At 39.8% G+C, this 18,877-nt stretch overlaps 1 protein-coding gene and 1 long non-coding RNA gene across 3 annotated transcripts in view; one reads left to right on the forward strand and one right to left on the reverse strand.

The window, feature by feature from the left end:
- LOC146405399 (butyrophilin-like protein 10) overlaps nucleotides 1-12,863 on the forward strand; it is a 33,846-nt gene extending 20,983 nt beyond the window's left edge. The window contains exon 4 of the transcript XR_014837327.1: nucleotides 12,468-12,863. The gene's annotated coding sequence lies outside the window, so the exon portion shown is untranslated. The remainder of the gene's footprint in view (nucleotides 1-12,467) is intronic.
- Nucleotides 12,864-12,922: 59 nt separating this feature from the next.
- Nucleotides 12,923-18,525, reverse strand: LOC146405400 (uncharacterized). Of its 2 annotated transcripts, none has more exons than XR_014837329.1 (4): nucleotides 18,391-18,525; nucleotides 18,111-18,280; nucleotides 16,914-17,085; nucleotides 12,923-15,669 (listed from the first exon to the last, which is right to left on the reverse strand). It is a non-coding gene; the product is annotated as an uncharacterized LOC146405400 (long non-coding RNA). The 2 variants fall into 2 exon arrangements; XR_014837328.1 differs by having other exon boundaries at nucleotides 18,001-18,280.
- Between the last annotated feature and the right edge of the window lie 352 nt (nucleotides 18,526-18,877).

Raw genomic sequence — 18,877 nt, forward strand, 5'->3', positions numbered from 1 at the left:
ATGCCATTTGCAGAAATATGGATGGAACTAGAGACTCTCATACCAAGTGAAGTAAGTCAGAAACAGAAAGACAAATATCATATGATATCACTTATATCTGGAATCTACTATAAGGCACAAATGAACCTTTCTATTGAAAAAAAAATCATGAACTTGGAAAACAGATTTGTGGTTGCCAAGGGGGAGGGGGAAGGAGTGGGCTGAATTTGGAGCTTGGGTTTAACGGATGCAAACTATTGCCTTTGGTATGGATTAGCAATGAGATCCTGCTGGGTAGCACTGGGAACTGTCTAGTCACTTATGATGGATCATGACAATGTGAGAAAAAAGAACGTATACATGTATGGGTAACTGGGACACTATGCTGTATAGTAGAAAAAAAATTATATTGGGGAAATAACAATTTAAAAATAATTTTAAGAAAAGAAACAAATAAGAGGCAATGTGTACAAATTATTCTTTGAGGCCAGCATTACTTTGATACAAAAATGAAGCAAAGATATGTGAGAAAAGAAAACTATAGACCAATATCCCTAACAAGGATAAACGCAAATGTTCTTTAAAATAAATTAGCAAGTTACATCCAATAATATACAAAAATTAAAATACATCATGACCCAGTGAGATTTATGCTGGGAATAAAAGGTGACCTTAACTTCCAAAGTTAATAATTCATCACATTAACAGATGAGAGATACAGGGAGTTCCCGTCATGGCATAATGGTTAACAAATCTGACTAGGAACCATGAGGTTGCGGGTTCGATCCCTGCCCTTGCTCAATGGGTTAATGATCCGGCGTTGCCGTGAGCTGTGGTGTAGGTCGCAGACGCGGCTCGGATCCAGCATTGCTGTGGCCCTGGTGTAGGCCAGCGGCTTCAGCTCTGATTAGACCCCTAGCCTGGGAACTTCCATATGCCGCAGGAGCGGCCCAAGAAATGGCAAAAAGACAAAAAACAAACAAACAAACAAACAAACAGATGAGAGATACAAAAACAAAAAGAAAAAGAAAAATTATATAATCACCCCATTCCCACTGTGGCACAGAGAAAAAAATCCATCTAGGAACCATGAGGTTGAGGGTTTGATCAGTGGCCTCATTCAGTGGGTTAAGAATCCAGCATTGTTGTGAGCTGTGGTGTAGATTGCAGATATTGTATATGCTGGCAGCTAGAGCTCCAATTTGACCCCTGGCCTGGGAACTTCCATATACTGCAGATGCATCCCTAAAAAGACCAAAAAAAAAAAAAAATCAGAATAGAGAGCCCAGAAATAAACCCACATAACTGATCTTTGACAAAGGAAAAAAGGTGCTAGAATAATTGTATACATCCAAAAAACTTTGAATTTATAATTAACATCATATACAAAATTTAAATCAAAACAGATCATAAAACTAATGTCACACTTAGAACCATAAAACTCCCAAAAGAAAACACAGAAGAACTCTCAAAACTCAATAAGAAAACAAACACGGAGAGAGAGGACAAGATGGCGGAGGAGTAGGGGGACACACTCGCCCTCTCCCACAAACACAACAAAAAAAGCACATCTACAGAATAAATGACTCGCACAGAACAGCAACCAATCGCTGGCAGAAGAACCTAAACTCCAATAACAGCAAGAAGTTTGTGACATTACTGGGCAGAACGGGAGAAAAGAGGAGAGTGAGAGAAGGTGAATCCAAGCAGGACGGGAGCTCCTGAAAGGGAACTGCGGAGGAGAAAGGGATCCCGCACCCTGGAAAGTCACCTACACAGGAGAAAGATCAAACAAATCGGAGCAATCTCCAGATGCAGAGAAGAGTGTAGCAGTAAGTTGGAGTACGGAAAAGCCAATCAAGAACCGAACGGACCGTCTGAACTACGGGCACAGTCACCAAAAATTGAGACGCCTGGGTGGGGGCTGGGCACTGAATCCTCGGCTCCAGAGGTTAGTCCCTGAGAAAGGACCAGGGGACGCCTGGGTGGGGGCTGGGCAGAGAGAGACCTAGGCTCCAGAGGTTAGTCCCCAGGCTGGGAGGGCGGGGCAGACCAAAAACTGCTTGGGAGGTCTAGAAACCATTTGACGGGGCAGAGACTGCCTGGAAGACTAGAAAACAAAGCTGTCGCAGAGGAAGGGAGCAATACTCTAGGGGCGGGGAAGTGGAACCTGGGAGAAGAGCCTGGTCTGCGCCCGTGCTGGGGAGGGGAGAGAAGAAGGGGTGAGTCCCCATAGAATACCCCCCATGCCACAGCAAGCTTACAGGCCCACTAGCTAGCTGAAAGCTGTGCTTCCCAGTGCATCCCCTCCCCCCACCCCCGCCATCCCCTACGCTCTCGCTGAACCTGGGGATGCCTGCCATCCAGGAGGGCTGGCCTCAAAAATTGCCTGAAGCCTACCACCGCAGGGGCTGTCCCTGCACAGGCCTGCTTGCCCTTTGGAGGGGCTACACTTCCGCAGAGCAGCACCAAACACCACCAGCCCCCGAGAAAAGGCCTGCAGCCCAGAAAAGCTAGAACAAGCCTAGCCAGGCTGTGAATAGATTGGCCTAATTCTCGGATGGTTTTTCTGAGTAGGGCTGCCCCAGGGAGGAGCCTCTTCAGTTTCCAACGGCCCTGCTACCCGCCCAAGCCCCCAGAGGGTGCCCTAGTGGATCAGCTGCATAGGACTGCCAGCTCCAGGCAGGACCCACTACAGCCCAGAAAAGCTGCAGCAAGCCTGGCCGAGTCGGGAAAAGATCTTAGATGGTTTTTCTGAGTCAGGCTGCCCTGGGGAGGAGCCTCTTGGGTTTCCAGTGGCCCTGCTACCTGCCAAAGCCCCTAGGGGGTGCCCCACTCCCGTGGAATAGCTGTTCAGCACCACCAGCCCCCTAGAAGAGCCCCTGCAGCCCAGAAAAGCTGCAACAAGCTTGGCCAGACTGTGAAAATATCCGCCTACATTCTCAGGCCCTCCTTCTGAGTTGGGATGCCCTAGGGAAGAGCCTCTTAGGCTCTTAGTGACCCAGATAGCTGCTCCAGCCCCCAGGGGGTGCTTCACTCCTGAGGAACAGCTGCCCAACACCACCAACCCCCTGCAGGAACCCCAGAGCCTAAAAACACCAGAGCAAGCTCTGCATGACCAAGTGAAATCTGCTACTATCGTGGTGTGGACCTCCCAGTCCTGTCTGCCCTCAGGAAGTCCTCCTCTGCTTCAAAGAAACACTGTTAGCCCCATCAACACTCCAGAAAAGCCACACAGCCTCAAAAAAGATTGACCAACAACGCCAGCCCTCAGGAAATATTCCACAGCAGTGACAAGGCAAACACTGCCTGATAACGGAGAGTACAACTCCCTCAGGAAAAAGAAAACAACAAGCAAGATGAAGAAGCTGAGAAACCACCCCCAGTCAAACCAACAGGAGAACTCACCTAAAACAGTCAACAATGAAACAGATCTCTGCAGTCTGACAGACCTGGAGTTCAAAAGAGAAATAGTGAAAATACTGAAGGAATTAAGAGAAGATATGAACAGTAATGCAGATACCCTCAGGAAGGAACTATAAAATATAAGGAGGAGCCAAGAAAAACTAGAACATTCATTTGCAGAGATGCAAACTGAACTAGGGGCAGCAAAAACCAGAATGAATAATGCAGAAGAACGAATCAGTGATATGGAAGATAGAATAATGGAAATCACTCAATCAGGTCAGCAGACAGAAATCCAAATCAAAAAACATGAAAGCAATATACGAGACCTATGGCATAATAGAAAGCAGGCCACTCTACACATAATAGGAATTCCAGAAGGAGTAGAAAAAGATAAGGGGATGGAAAATATATTTGAATAAATTATCACTGGAAACTTCTCAAATCTAAAGGATACTGAGTTCAAGATACAGGAAGCACAGAGGGCCCCAAACAAGTTGAACCCAAATAGACCCACAGCAAGGCACATCATAATAAAAATGGCAAAAGTTAGTGATAAAGAGAGGATCCTAAAGGCAGCAAGAGAAAAACAGAATGTTACCTACAAGGGAACCCCATAAGAATATCAGCTGATTTCTCTACAGAAACACTACAGGCCAGGAGGGAATGGCAAGAGATATTTAAAGTGCTCAAAGGAAAAAATATGCAACCTAGAATACTCTATCCAGAAAGAATATCATTTAAAATGGAAGGGGAAATAAAAATTTTTCCCAACAAACAAAAACTTAAAGAATACAGCAACACAAAACCCAGGTTAAAGGAAATATTGAAAGGGCTTCTCTAAACCAAAAAGAAAGGAAGGAAAGGGAAGAAAAAAGAAAAGAAAAAAAAAAAAAAGAAGAAGAAGAGGAAGAACTAGGACTGAGGAAACCGCAATCAGAGAGCAGTCACTCAAATAAGCCAGCATAACGATTTAATCATGAACATGCTTCAAACAAAATAAAATTAAAAAGAAAAAAATTAAAAAGAGTCATCAAAACCATAAAATGTGGGCAAGGGATGTTAGGAAGTAAATAACCCTTTTTGTTTGTTTGTATGTCTCTCTTCTTAATTTTAATATAGTAATGAAGTGTTTGAACTTACAGGACCATCAGGCTAAAACACACAATTATGGGAAGGGGTTAGCATACTTAAAAAACAGGGCAACCACAAGCCAAAACCAAATATTGCATTTGCAAAAAATGAAAAAAAAATACACTCAAGCAGATAATAACAGGAGACCATCCAACCAAAAAAAAAAAAAAAAAAAAAAAAAGAAAGAAAGGAAGAATGGAGAACCATAGAATCAACTGGAACACCAGGTTCAAATGTCAATAAATAATCACCTATCAATTATCACCTTAAATGTCAATGGACTGAACGCCCCAATCAAAAGACACAGAGTGGCTGAGTGGATAAAAAGGCAAAAACCTTCAATATGCTGCCTACAAGAAACTCACCTTAGGACAAAAGATACATATAGATTGAAAGTGAAAGGGTGGGGAAAAATATTTCACGCCAATAGACATGACAGAAAAGCAGGAGTCACAACGCTCATATCAGACAAAATAGACTTTAAAACAAAAGACATAAAGAAAGACAAAGAAGGACACTACTTAATGATTAAGGGATCCATCCAAGGAGAGGATGTTACTATCATCAACATATATGCCGACAAATACAGGAGCACCCAGATACATACAACAAATATTAACAGACATAAAGGGAGAGATTGATGAGAATACAATCATAGTAGGAGACCTTAATACCCCCCTCACATCAATGGACAGATCCTCTAGACAGAAAACCAATAAAGCAACAGAGATCCTAAAGGAAACAATAGAAAAGGTAGACTTAATTGATATCTTCAGGACACTACATCCAAAAAAAGCAGAATACACATTCTTCTCAAATGCTCATGGAACATTCTCAAGAATCGACCACATATTGGGACACAAAGCTAACCTCAACAAATTTAGGAGCACAGAAATTATCTCAAGTATCTTCTCTGACCACAATGCCATGAAATTAGAAACCAACCATGGGAAAAAGAAAGAGAAAAAACCTACTCCATGGAGACTAAACAACATGCTACTAAAAAACCAATGGGTCAATGAGGAAATCAAGAAGGAAATTAAAAACTACCTTGAAACAAATGATAATGAAGACACAACCTCTCAAAATCTATGGGATGCTACAAAAGCAGTGCTCAGAGGGAAATTTATAGCAATCCAGGCCTTTCTCAAAAAAGAAGAAAGATCCCAAATTGACAACTTAACCCTCCACCTAAATGAATTAGAAAAAGAAGAACAAAAAAGTCCTAAAGTCAGCAGAAGGAAGGAAATTATAAAGATCAAAGAAGAAATCAATAAAATAGAGACTCAAAAAACAATAGAGAAAATTAATAAAACCAAGAGCTGGTTCTTTGAAAAGGTAAACAAAATTGACAAACCCTTGGCCAGACTCACTAAGAAGACGAGAGAAAGAACCCAAATAAACAAAATCATAAATGAAAAAGGAGAAATCACAACGGATACATCAGAAATACAAAAAACCATAAGAGAATACTATGAACAACTATATGGCAACAAGTTTGACAATCTGGAAGAAATGGACAATTTTCTAGAATCTTACAGCCTGCCAAAACTGAATCAAGCAGAAACAGACCAACTGAACAGACAGATCAATAGAAATGAAATTGAAGAGGTCATAAAATCACTCCCTACAAACCAAAGTCCAGCACCAGATGGCTTCACAGGTGAATTCTATCAAACATATAAAGAGGAATTGGTGCCCATCCTCCTTAAACTCTTTCAAAAGGTTGAAGAAGAAGGAATACTCCCAAAGACATTCTATGATGCTACCATCACTCTCATTCCAAAACCAGACAGAGATACCACCAAAAAAGAAAACTATCGCCCAATATCATTGATGAATATAGATGCAAAAATTCTCAACAAAATCTTAGCCAACCGAATCCAACAACTTATCAAAAAAATTATACACAATGACCAGGTTGGGTTCATCCCAGGTTCACAAGGATGGTTCAACATACGCAAATCAATCAACATCATACACCACATTAACAAAAAAAAAGTCAAAAATCATATGATCATCTCAATAGACGCAGAAAACACATTTGACAAAGTCCAACATCCATTCATGATCAAGACCCTCGCCAAAGTGGGTATAGAGGGAACATTCCTGAATATAATCAAAGCCATTTATGATAAACCCACAGCAAATATAATCCTCAATGGGGAAAAACTGAAAGCCTTCTCACTCAAATCTGGAACAAGACAGGGATGCCCACTCTCACCACTGCTCTTCAACATAGTTTTGGAAGTCCTAGCCACAGCAATTAGACAAACAAAAGAAATCAAAGGCATCCATATAGGAAGAGAAGAGATAACACTGTCACTGTATGCAGATGACATGATACTATACCTAGAAAACCCTAAGGACTCAACCCAAAAACTCCTTGAACTGATTAATAAATTCAGCAAAGTAGCAGGATATAAGATTAACATTCAGAAGTCAGTTGCATTTCTGTATACCAGAAATGAAATATTAGAAAAGGAATACAAAAATACGATACCTTTTAAAATTGCACCTCACAAAATCAAATACCTCGGAATATACCTGACCAAGGAGGTAAAGGACCTATATGCCGAGAACTATAAGACTTTAATCAAAGAAATCAAAGAAGATGTAAAGAAATGGAAAGATATTCCATGTTCATGGATTGGGAAAATAAATATTGTAAAAATGGCCATACTACCCAAAGCAATCTACAGATTCAATGCAATCCCTATCAAATTACCCATGACAGTTTTCACAGAACTAGAACAAACAATCCAAACATTTATATGGAACAGCAAAAGACCCAGAATCGCCAAAGCAATCCTGAGAAACAAAAACCAAGCAGGAGGCATAACTCTCCCAGACTTCAAGAAATACTACAAAGCCACAGTCATCAAAACAGTGTGGTACTGGTATCAAAACAGACAGACAGACCAATGGAGCAGAATAGAGAACCCGGAAATAAACCCTGACACCTATGGTCAATTAATCTTTGACAAGGGAGGCAAGAACATAAAATGGGAAAAAGAAAGTCTATTCAGCAAGCATTGCTGGGAAACCTGGACAGCTGCATGCAAAGCAATGAAACTAGAACACACCCTCACACCATGCACAAAAATAAACTCAAAACGGCTGAAAGACTTAAATATACGACAGGACACCATCAAACTCCTGGAAGAAAACATAGGCAAAACACTCTCTGACATCAACATGATGAATATTTTCTCAGGTCAGTCTCCCAAAGCAATAGAAATTAGAGCAAAAATAAACCCATGGGACCTCATCAAACTGAAAAGCTTTTGCACAGCAAAGGAAACCAAAAAGAAAACAAAAAGACAGCTTACAGAAGGGGAGAAAATAGTTTCAAATGATGCAACCGACAAGGGCTTAATCTCTAGAATATATAAACAACTTATACAACCCAACAGCAAAAAAGCCAATCAATCAATGGAAAAATGGGCAAAAGACCTGAATAGACATTTCTCCAAAGAAGATACACAGATGGCCAACAAACACATGAAAAAATGCTCAACATCGCTGATTATAAGAGAAATGCAAATCAAAACTACCATGAGATACCACCTCACACCAGTCAGAATGGCCATCATTAATAAATCCACAAATAGCAAGTGCTGGAGGGGGTGTGGAGAAAAGGGAACCCTCCTGCACTGTTGGTGGGAATGTAAACTGGTACAGCCACTATGGAGAACAGTTTGGACATACCTTAGAAATCTATCCATAGAACTTCTATATGACCCCGCAATCCCACTCTTGGGCATCTATCCGGACAAAACTCTACTTAAAAGAGACACATGCACCCGCATGTTCATTGCAGCACTATTCACAATAGCCAAGACATGGAAACAACCCAAATGTCCATCGACAGATGATTGGATTCGGAAGAAGTGGTATATATACACAATGGAATACTACTCAGCCATAAAAAAGAATGACATGATGCCATTTGCAGCAACATGGATGGAGCTAGAGAATCTCATACTGAGTGAAATGAGCCAGAAAGACAAAGACAAATACCATATGATATCACTTATAACTGGAATCTAATATCCAGCACAAATGAACATCTCCACAGAAAAGAAAATCATGGACTTGGAGAAGAGACTTGTGGCTGCCTGATGGGAGGGGGAGGGAGTGGGAGGGATCGGGAGCTTGGGGTTATCAGACACAACTTAGAATAGATTTACAAGGAGATCCTGCTGAATAGCATTGAGAACTTTGTCTAGATACTCATGTTGCAACAGAAGAAAGGCTGGGGGAAAAAATGTAATTGTAATGTATACATGTAAGGATAACCTGACGCCCTTGCTGTACAGTGGGAATATAAAAAATAAAAATAAAAAAAAAAGAAAACAAACACACAATTTTTTAAATTAATGAAAGATTTGGTGTGGAACTCTCCAAGGATGACATACAGAGGCAAATAAACAGAGGGAAAGATGCTCACAGTAAGTCATTCAGGAAGTGGAAAATAAAATCAAAATGCAGCACCATGCCCCATCTATTAGGATGCCTAAAATTAGCATGCAGGCCCTACCAGTGGTGGCATGATGTGAAATTGACTGAAAATCTCATACACTGCAGGTCAGAATGTAAAATGGTTCGGCCACTTTTAAAAACACTGATAGTTTCTTTAAAAGTTAAACCTATGCCTACAGAAGACCTGGGTATTACACATTCATTCTAGAAGAAATGAAAGCATAAATATACACAAAGACTCACAATCATAGCAGCTTTAACGGTAATAGCCTAACATTTGAAAATAACCCAAATATCCAGCCATAGGTGAATGGATAAACAAATCCTAGTATCCAGACTAGCAGGAAAATGGATCAAGCTTCTGACAGATGCTGCAACATGGATGAATCTTGGAATAATCATGCTGAATGATGGAAAGAAGAATAGAACCTGTACACACTGAAGGATTCCATTTATTTAAAAAAAAACTCTAGAAAATGAAAACTAATTAAAATGGGGAAAAAAGGCAGATCAGTGGTTTCATAAGGAGGCCTGGAGATGAGAGGTGATATTGTGGTTTATAATAAATATAAATTTAGGCTTCATCCTCATTCCTTACACAGAGCTCCTGAAATGCTTAGAATTTTCTGTAATAAGAGCCATAAAAGCATATTTTGTTATTCACAACAAGTCCCTGTCAATCAACACCTGAGTTTATGTTAATGAGGTAACTTTTGGAAAAGCCTAAAGATGGGGGCTGGTTGCCAGAGGAACCAGCCCTATGGTTGAAGCTTTGGGTTCCCTCCCCTGATATCCAGAGAGGGACTGGAAGTTGAATTAATTATCAGTGGTCAATGATTTAATCATATCTATGTAAAAAAGCCTCCATAAAAACCCAAAAGTACTCATTTTGAGACTTCCAAGTCAGTAAACATGGATATTTGGGGAGAGTAACACACCTACAAAGGTCATGGAAGCTCCTTGTCCCTTCCCACAAAACTTGCCCTATGCATCTCTTCCATCTGGCTGCTCCTGAGTTACATCCTTTAACAATAAGAGTATTCTACTAAGTAGAATGTTTCTATGAGTTCTTTGAACCACTCTAGCAAATTAATCAAACCCAGGGAGTGGGTTGTGGGAACCTCTGATCTACAGCCAAGCTGTTAGAGGCACAGGTGACAACCAGGGCTCATGACTGCCATCTGAAGTTGGGGGGGCAGTGTTGCAGCACTGAGCTCTTAACCTGTGAAATCCAATGCTACCTCCAAGTAGACAGTGTCAGAAATGAGTAAATTGCTTGGTGGTGTTGGAAAACACATACATTGTAGGAGTCTGAAAAGAGGGATGATGAAAGGGCAAGCAGGAACTTGGGAATGGTAATATATTCACTATTAGGTGAGCCAACGCAGGTTGTGAAAGAATTTGCAGAGAACAAAGAGTAAGAGCAAATAAAGATTTATTCACTTTCTAAGGGAAGAAAGGGGCCAGATGCATAGAGGAACTGACCCTGAAGAATAGGGTAGCAGGGATTTTATTGACTTTAAAAAGAGTTAGAAGTGGCTGTGTTCAGTGTCAACTCAGAGGGTGGCTCACTCAAGCAAGATTTTTATCCGAAGATGGCGTGTAGCCTCATCTGGGAGTTCCAGGATGGGCTTGTTTACTGTACTGGCCATTATGTCATGGTTTCTTTCTTTCCTCAGAGTTTCAGTCTCTGTGTTTTTCAGGTCTCAGGATGTCTGAAATAAATCTTGTCAAAAGTGACTCCATTTTGAATAATGTTAGGCAACAGGATGTTGAAAGAAATCTTTTTAAGAGTAACCCCATTTTGAATGTTAGGTGGGTTAACACTCACTATCTTAATTGTGGTGATAGTTTCACTGATATATATATATGTCGAAAGTTGTAGGAAAGTACATTTCAAATATGTAGTATATTGTAGTCAGTCACACCACAATAAAGTGGGGAAAATAGTAGTGAAATCCCACATATTATATATAGAAACACAGTGAGCATGTGTACTGAGGCTCGGCAGAGAAGCCAGTTCACAATAGGGGAAAACGGAGAAAGCTTTGAACCAGACATGGGATTCTCCAGCTTCTTGCTCTTGAGCTTGGACAACTCATGCAGTCTCCTTATGCCTCAGTTTCTCCATGCATAAGGATGCATGAAAATGGAGACTCACATCTTCTGGGTCAGCTGTGATCATCAGACAGAGCAGGCAAGAGGAAAGTCATCAGGTTTCCAATAAATGTTTAAATCTACTAATAATGGAGAGATGGTAATGGCAAACACAAAAGACCTGCCATGACAGTTTTATACATCATACTCACATGTTCAACCCACCTACTCTGCTCTCAGGTAAGAACTATCATGGCTTTTGTGTCAGTTCAGGCTGCACAACAAATACCACAGTCTGGGCACTTTAAACAACAGACTATTATTCTCTCATAATCCTGAAGACTAAAAGTCTACGATCAAGGTGTGCTCAGGGCTAGCTTCTCCCGGGGCCTCTCTCCTTGGCCTGTAAATGATGTCTTCCCACAATCAAACTTCTATGTGTGTCAATGTCCTAATCTCCTCTTCCCATGAGGACACTGGTCATATAGGATTAAAGCCCACCCCAATGACTTTATTTCAACTTAATCACTTCTTTAAAGACCCTATTTCCATATAGACACATTCTGAGGTCTTGGGTGTTGGGACTCTAACATATGAATTTAAGGAGACACAATTCAGTTAATGACAACTGCCATGTTGTAGGTGAGAAAACTGTCCAGGCCTATTAAATACCTTGCAGGAGGCCTACCAGATAGTGACCAGCAGGTTGGGATCTGATATTTGGGCAAGAACTGGTCAGGTGCTAGAAATGACCATGGCAGGGGCCATTCCTGCCTCCAGATGGATAGCTCAGCACTTTCTACTTCTTTGTGCCATAGGGATTTTATTCAAAAAGGAGAGAAAGGCAAACCTCTCTTGGTCAAATACAGTGAGTGGGCTCTGGGGGTGGGGGAGGTAAAGGCCAATAGAATCAAGCCCATTTGGGCACTCCCCATATGGGTGAGGTGCCTGGGTGAGGGGTCCTGTCTAAGCACCCAGACCCTTCTCCAGGTTTGTACCTCTTCCCTGTCACCCTGAGACTGCAGTCACTTGCATGCCCCCAGGTCGATCTTATTGATAAAGAGGAAAAATTGCAGCCACTAGAGGAGCATTGGGGGAGGGGGGCAGTGCTAATGAATTCAATTCCTTGAATTCAATTCCATGAATTCAGCAACAAATGAGGTCTACAGCATCTATCAAAGCTCTTGTGTCAGGCAAAATGTGGATGAAGAGAGGGATACACCTTTGTAAATATATACACTACTCCTTTATCCATTCACCCACTGACAGACACTTAGGTGGTTTCCATGTCTTTTCTATTGTAAATAATGCTGTTATGAATATGGGAATACAAATGTCTCTCCAACACAGTGTTTTCATTTCCATAGCATAATTCCCAAAAGTGGAATTGCTAGATGGCATGGTGTTTCTATTTTTAATATTTTGAGAAAACTCTATACTGTTTTCCATCGTGACTGCACCTATTTACAACCCCACCAACACACATTTGCTCCTTTTTCTTCACATTCTCACCAACACTTGTTATTTCTTTTTTTTTTTAATGATAGTCATTCTAACAGGTGTGAGGTGATTTCTCATTGTGGCTTTGATTTACATTTCCCTGATGATTAGTGATGCTATTTCTTTCCATTTTTCTGTTGGCCATCGCACTATCTTTATAAAAATGTCTATTCAGTTCCTCTGTTCATTTTTAAGTGAGTTGGTTTTTTGCTATTGAGTTGTTTTCCAGCCTTATAAAAAGCAGTAAATCCTGCCATTTGTGACAATATAGATGATGAACCTGAAGAAAATATGTTAAGTGAAATAAACCAGACACAGGACAAATATTCCATGATTCTTCTTATACGGGGCATCTAAAACAGTCAAACATAAAGCTGTAAACAATAGAATGATGGTTACCAGGTGATAGAGGGAGGATGAAATGGGGAGTTGCTCTTCAATAGTTATAAAGTTTCAGTTATACAGGATGAAACTTGGTCCAACATAGTGCCTAGAAATAACAGTACAATCAAATAGTTAATTGTGCAGCTAGAAATCTGTTAAGAGGGTATATCTTGTGTTAAGAATTCTCGCCAATATTTTAAACACAGAGACACAACAAAGGGATAGAAGGAAATTTTTGAAGTGATGGATATGTCTATTACCTTGATTGGGGTGATGCTTTCAGGAGTGCTTGCATATGTCCAAACTCACCAAATTGTATACATTAATTATGTGCAGTTTTTTGGATATCAGCTATACCTCAGTAAAGCTAGGAGGTGGAATGTATTTGACCACAGGAATCTTTCTTCATGTAATACCTAATAAATATCTCCTGAACCTGGTTTTCTCAGAATCTTCTCATGAGAAGCATGGCCTTAGTCAGCAAAGAGGTCTTTTAATTTCTTGAACAGAAAACTTAAGCACAGTTCTTGAAGAATATATATCTTGTCGGAATTACTAAAAATCTAGTGCAGTGAGCTGAGAATGGAGAGTCAGTCTGGTGCTGATGTTGAAGACAGGAAAAAAGGAAGGATAAGATCTATTTGGGATATTTTGATTATGATGGCCAACAGGAGAGACTCTAAGGCCAACTGCCTTACTAACTAACTGTGTGGTGCTAGGCAAGTGATGGAATCTCTCTGAGCCTTAGCAGCTTCATTCATAAAAAGTGAGGAAAATTAGAAATTACTCCATGGGCAGGTGTGGATCAAATAATATGAGTAAAATTGTGCCTGAAACTTATTAAGAACTCAGTCACAATAATTATAATCACCCACGAGAAGAATCCTCAATATTGGGTATGTAAATCTGATATTCAGAGGTCATATGAGTTAAAATTTTGTAAATTCTATGGATGTACCTTATTCTTGTTTATACTCTTTGTGTCAGTCCATGACTATCAATCACATGGCAATGGTGTCCCTCTCATTCCAAGTTCCAATATGGCACTCATCCCCATGAAATAATCTAATACATATGCCTGGGCAAGGAAACCTATTTTTTTAAGGTCCATTATATTCTATTTTCCTACTTTCTGTTTTCAACCCCATATTACTGTCAAACTGCCAGCTTTCTCCACATTCTGTTCATGCATTAGGTATTTTGCCACCTGGTTTATGACTTTTATTAACTTATGGATTCTTCTAAGCAACTTCATTTCATCCATTATTTAATTTGATCTATCATTTCTTCATCACCTGATATATTTTATTTTTTTTCCCACTGTACAGCATGGGGATCAAGTTACTCTTACATGTATACATTTTTTCCCCACCCTTTGTTCTGTTGCAATATGAGTATCTAGACATAGTTCTCAATGCTACTCAGCAGGATCTCCTTGTAAATCTATTCCAAGTTGTATCTGATAACCCCAAGCTCCTGATCCCTCCCACTCCCACCCTCTCCTGTCGGGCAGCCACAAGTCTCTTCTCCAAGTCCATGATTTTCTTTTCTGTGGAGATGTTCATTTGTGCTGGATGTTAGATTCCAGTTGTAAGTGATATCATATGGTATTTGTCTTTGTATTTCTGACTCATTTCACTCAGTATGCGAGTCTCTAGTTCCATCCATGTTGCTGCAAATGGCATTATGTCATTCTTTTTTATGGCTGAGTAGTATTCCATTGTGTATATATACCACATCTTCCTAATCCAATCATCTTTTGATGGACATTTGGGTTGATGGACATTTGGGTTGTTTTCATGCTTTGAGAGTATATAGTAGGTTCCCCCACCAAGCCCAACTTGCTTCAAATCAACTGCTTCATTTTTTATCTTCTATTTGGGGCCATCACATCAACCCAATCACTCAAGCTAGAAAGGTGGAACTCACTCTTGCCACCTTTCTCTCCATTCATTCACCATATCAAATAAATGACCAATCCCACTTACTTCATCTTTAAATTATATGGGTATATATAAAAATATATAAATCAATATAGATACATGTAAACAATGCTTAAATATATAAATGATATATTCAAATTCTACTTCCCCTGTCACTACCCCAGTTCAATTCCCATATTTTCTCAACTGAACTTCTTAAATTATCTTCCTGCTCACCTGTTTCCAATTGTATCCCGGTTAAGTCCCCCTTACACAGAATGTAAAACACAAATATGAGCCATCATTTTCTCACTTGATACATTTCAGTCATGTCCCACTGAACACAAAGGAATTAAATACCCTGGATGTGGCCCTAGGTAGGAACTTTCCTTGCAAGAGTGGGAACATTCCCAGACACTTCCATCTTCACTATTCATTGCTGGGCTCTCAATTCCATGGATCAATGAATTTCAGGAGAAAAAAACTAAACTTTTCAATTTCATTAACCTGCAATAAAATTTAGCATTTCTTCTGGAGTTCTCTTCGTGGCTCAGTGCTTAATGAATCTGACTAGGATCCATGAAGATGCATGTTTGATCCCTGGCTTTGCTCAGTGGGTTAAGGATCCAGCATGGCCGTGAGCTGTGGTGTACGTCACAGACATGGCTTGGATCCTGAGTTGCTGTGGCTGTGGTGTCAGCCTGCAGCTACAGCTCCAATTTGACCCCTAGCTTGGGAACCTACATATGCCATGTGTGTGGACCTAAAAGGAAAAAGCAAAAAAAATAAAATAAAATTAGCATTTCTTTTGCTATGATTGTAAGCAACAAACTGTGATAAGGTTAGCAGTACCTATGACTTTGTCACCCACAGAAACCACAGGCATTTTCATACATGATTTAATACATAGTTCTTAGAAATATCTAAAAATATTATTCATATATTTCTGCTGCAAATCACAGCCTGCAATGGATTGCATGTGACTGAAATCTTTCTGTCTTTGGGAACACAGGAAACACAATAGTTCAGCTGTGAGCAGAGCTGTGCCCACCAGATGTGAAATTATATGTTCTCATCCACATGGCATGACCCACTTTCCAATTCTCCCTTTCTACAATGTTCTTTGTCCACATACTTGAAAGAAAAGTTTTGTAAATACTTGGAAACACCTCAGAACTTCTGAAAAAAATTATTTCTGTCTTGAAGGCATCAACACTATGCCATGAATTGCAATGCTTTTCTTTATCACCTGGTATAGATTATGATGGAGTCAGAGATGAACTCCTCATTCTCAGGTCAGAATTCTTACTGCTGCTGGAGTTCAACATTTATAATTATCAACTCAAAATATGAAAATGATGGATAGTCCCTGTGACTTAAGCATTGACTATCAAGATGGCCCCCCCACAGCTTAATATTATTCTTATTCAAGCTAAGCTGTAATAGTTTTCACACTATTAAAATATGAATTTTAAATTGCTTGTATTTTAAATATATTACCTTGTTATTTAATGAGTTAGCCAAAAGTTCATATATTATAATATTACAAAAGATTTTAAAATATACTGCTGGTGAGGGTGTATTTCAATACAGTTGGGTTTCTCTTAAAATATCATGTATTTTATTTTTATTTTTTAGGAAGCAGATTTTTTATTATAGTTGATTTACAATTCTCTGTCAATTTCTGCTGTACAGCAAAGTGACCCAGTTATACATGTATATACATTCCTTTTCTCACATTATCCTCCATCTTGTTACATCACAAGTGATTGGATATAGTTCCCTGTGCTATACAGCAGTAATTCATTGCTCATCCACTCCAAATGCAATAGTTTGCATCTACTAACCCCAAACTCCCAGTCCATCCCACTCCCTCCACTTCCCCCACGTCAAGCACAAGTCAGTTCACTATGTCCTCAAGTTTGTTTCTGTTCTGTAGATAGGTTCATTTGTGCCATATTTTAGTTTCCGCATATAAGTGGTATTTTCTTTCTCTTTGTGACTTACCTCACTTAGTATGAGTCTCCAGTTCCATCCATGTTGCCGCAAATGGCATTATTTTGTGCTTTTTATGGTTGAGTAGTATTCCATTGGTATGTGTACCACATCTTCCTAATCCACTCATTTGTCAATGGACATGTAGGTTGTTCCCATGTCTTGGCTATTGTGACTAGTGCTGCTATAAACATAGGAGAACATGTATATATATATTTTCTCAATGAATTTATTACATTTATAGCTGTACAATTATCATCACAAGGATATATATATGTGTGTGTATGTATGTATATATATATATATATTTTTTTTTTTTTTAGGACATGTATATTTTTGAAAGAAAGGTTTGTCAGGATATATGCCCAGGAGTGGGATTGATGGGGCATATGGTAGTTCTATATTTAGTTTTCTGAGGTGCCTCCAAATTGTTTTCCACAGTGGTTGTATCAATTTACATTCCCACCAACGGTATAGGAGAGTTCTCTTTTCTCCACACCCTCTCCAGCATTTGTTATTTGTAGACCTATTAATGATAGCCATTCTGACCAGTGTGAGGTAGTACCTCATTGTAGTTTTGATTTGCATTTTTCTAATAATTAGTGGTGCCAAGGATTTCTTCATGTGCCTGTTGGCCATCATTATGTCTTCTTTGGAGAAATGTCTATTTAGATTTTCTCCCCATGTTTCAGTTGGGTTTTTTGTTTGTTTCCTGTTGAGTTGTATGAGCTGTTTGTATGTTTTGGAGACTAAGCCCTTGTCAGTTGTGTCATTTGCAACTATTTTCTCTCATTCTACAAGTCGTCTTTGTGTGTGTGTGTGTGTGTGTGTATGTGGTTTCCTTTGCTATGCACAAGCATATAAGTTTTATTAAGTCCCATTAGTTTATTTTTATTTTTATTTCTGTTGCCTTGGGAGACTAACCTAAGAAAACACTTGTACAGTTGCTGTCAGAGAATGTTTTGCCTATGTTCTCTTTATTTTAGACACTTAAACATGCTTTTCTGGATAGGCTTCACCTGAATGCCAAAGGTCACAGAGATGAATAGGAGCCCTGTGAAGCTCCACCTGGTAGTCATAATCCTGCACTTTCACTCACCTGGTTCTCTCTAGAATAGGAAATTTCAATTGTAGAGAATGTTCCTGGACCCTTATCCCAACATGGAACAGGGCACTACTTCTCCATTCCCATGAAATCCTGTCACATACCCTCTGCTGTAGCACAGAAAACAATGTTTTCTAATGATCACTTTATCAACTTTGTCCTTTATATCAGGACAGACTTGAGGGCTGGGACAAGCTGTTCTTTCTTCTTCATCCTTGAACATTCAACACCTAGATCAAGCCGAACCTGTCATATTGTACGTGCTCAGAGTTTGCTGAAAAAAGGACAAAATGACAAAACATCCTGAGAAAAAGTGACTTTTCTCTACCAGCCCATGTATGGTTCCCAAGGCCAAATGCATTTTCATAGTGAAAACTGACACACCTTCTCATGTTTAACAGACACTGGTTAGGACTGTCACTCTCGCTTTTAACTCAAAGGAGGAAAGTATTCCAAGATGGTCTGACTGGAAGGAAGAAAAACACTGTGATTGGGACTGGGATACAGAGGCAGTCACAAGTCCTCCCATTGCCTAGATATTCACCCCAGTGCTGACCAGGAAATGTGCCTGAAGCCAGACTGCCCTGGTGTCACTTGTAAACTTTGTGGCTTGGGACTAATCTTTAATTTCTTGTGTGATTTGGATTCCTCATCTGTAAAAGAGCTATAATTATAAGAGAGGGAGAAGTGAGCTCATCTAAGGACCAAGGTTGAAAAGAGCACCTGGCACTTAGAAATGCCAATGTGCAAATCTACCTTTGGTGGGATGAGTGAGTATCTGGGACCTAAGACTCAGATCCAGATCTTCCTAACTCGTGGGACTACAGATGATGAAAGGGCTGATTTATGAGGCAGTGAGCTACTTTCCCCT

Source organism: Sus scrofa, chromosome 2 (genome assembly GCF_054392235.1).
Source record: "Sus scrofa isolate SSC_HxYL_T2T_F1_AM1 chromosome 2, Sscrofa_HxYL_maternal_Yorkshire_Landrace_v2.0, whole genome shotgun sequence".
Classification (NCBI taxonomy): domain Eukaryota; kingdom Metazoa; phylum Chordata; class Mammalia; order Artiodactyla; family Suidae; genus Sus; species Sus scrofa.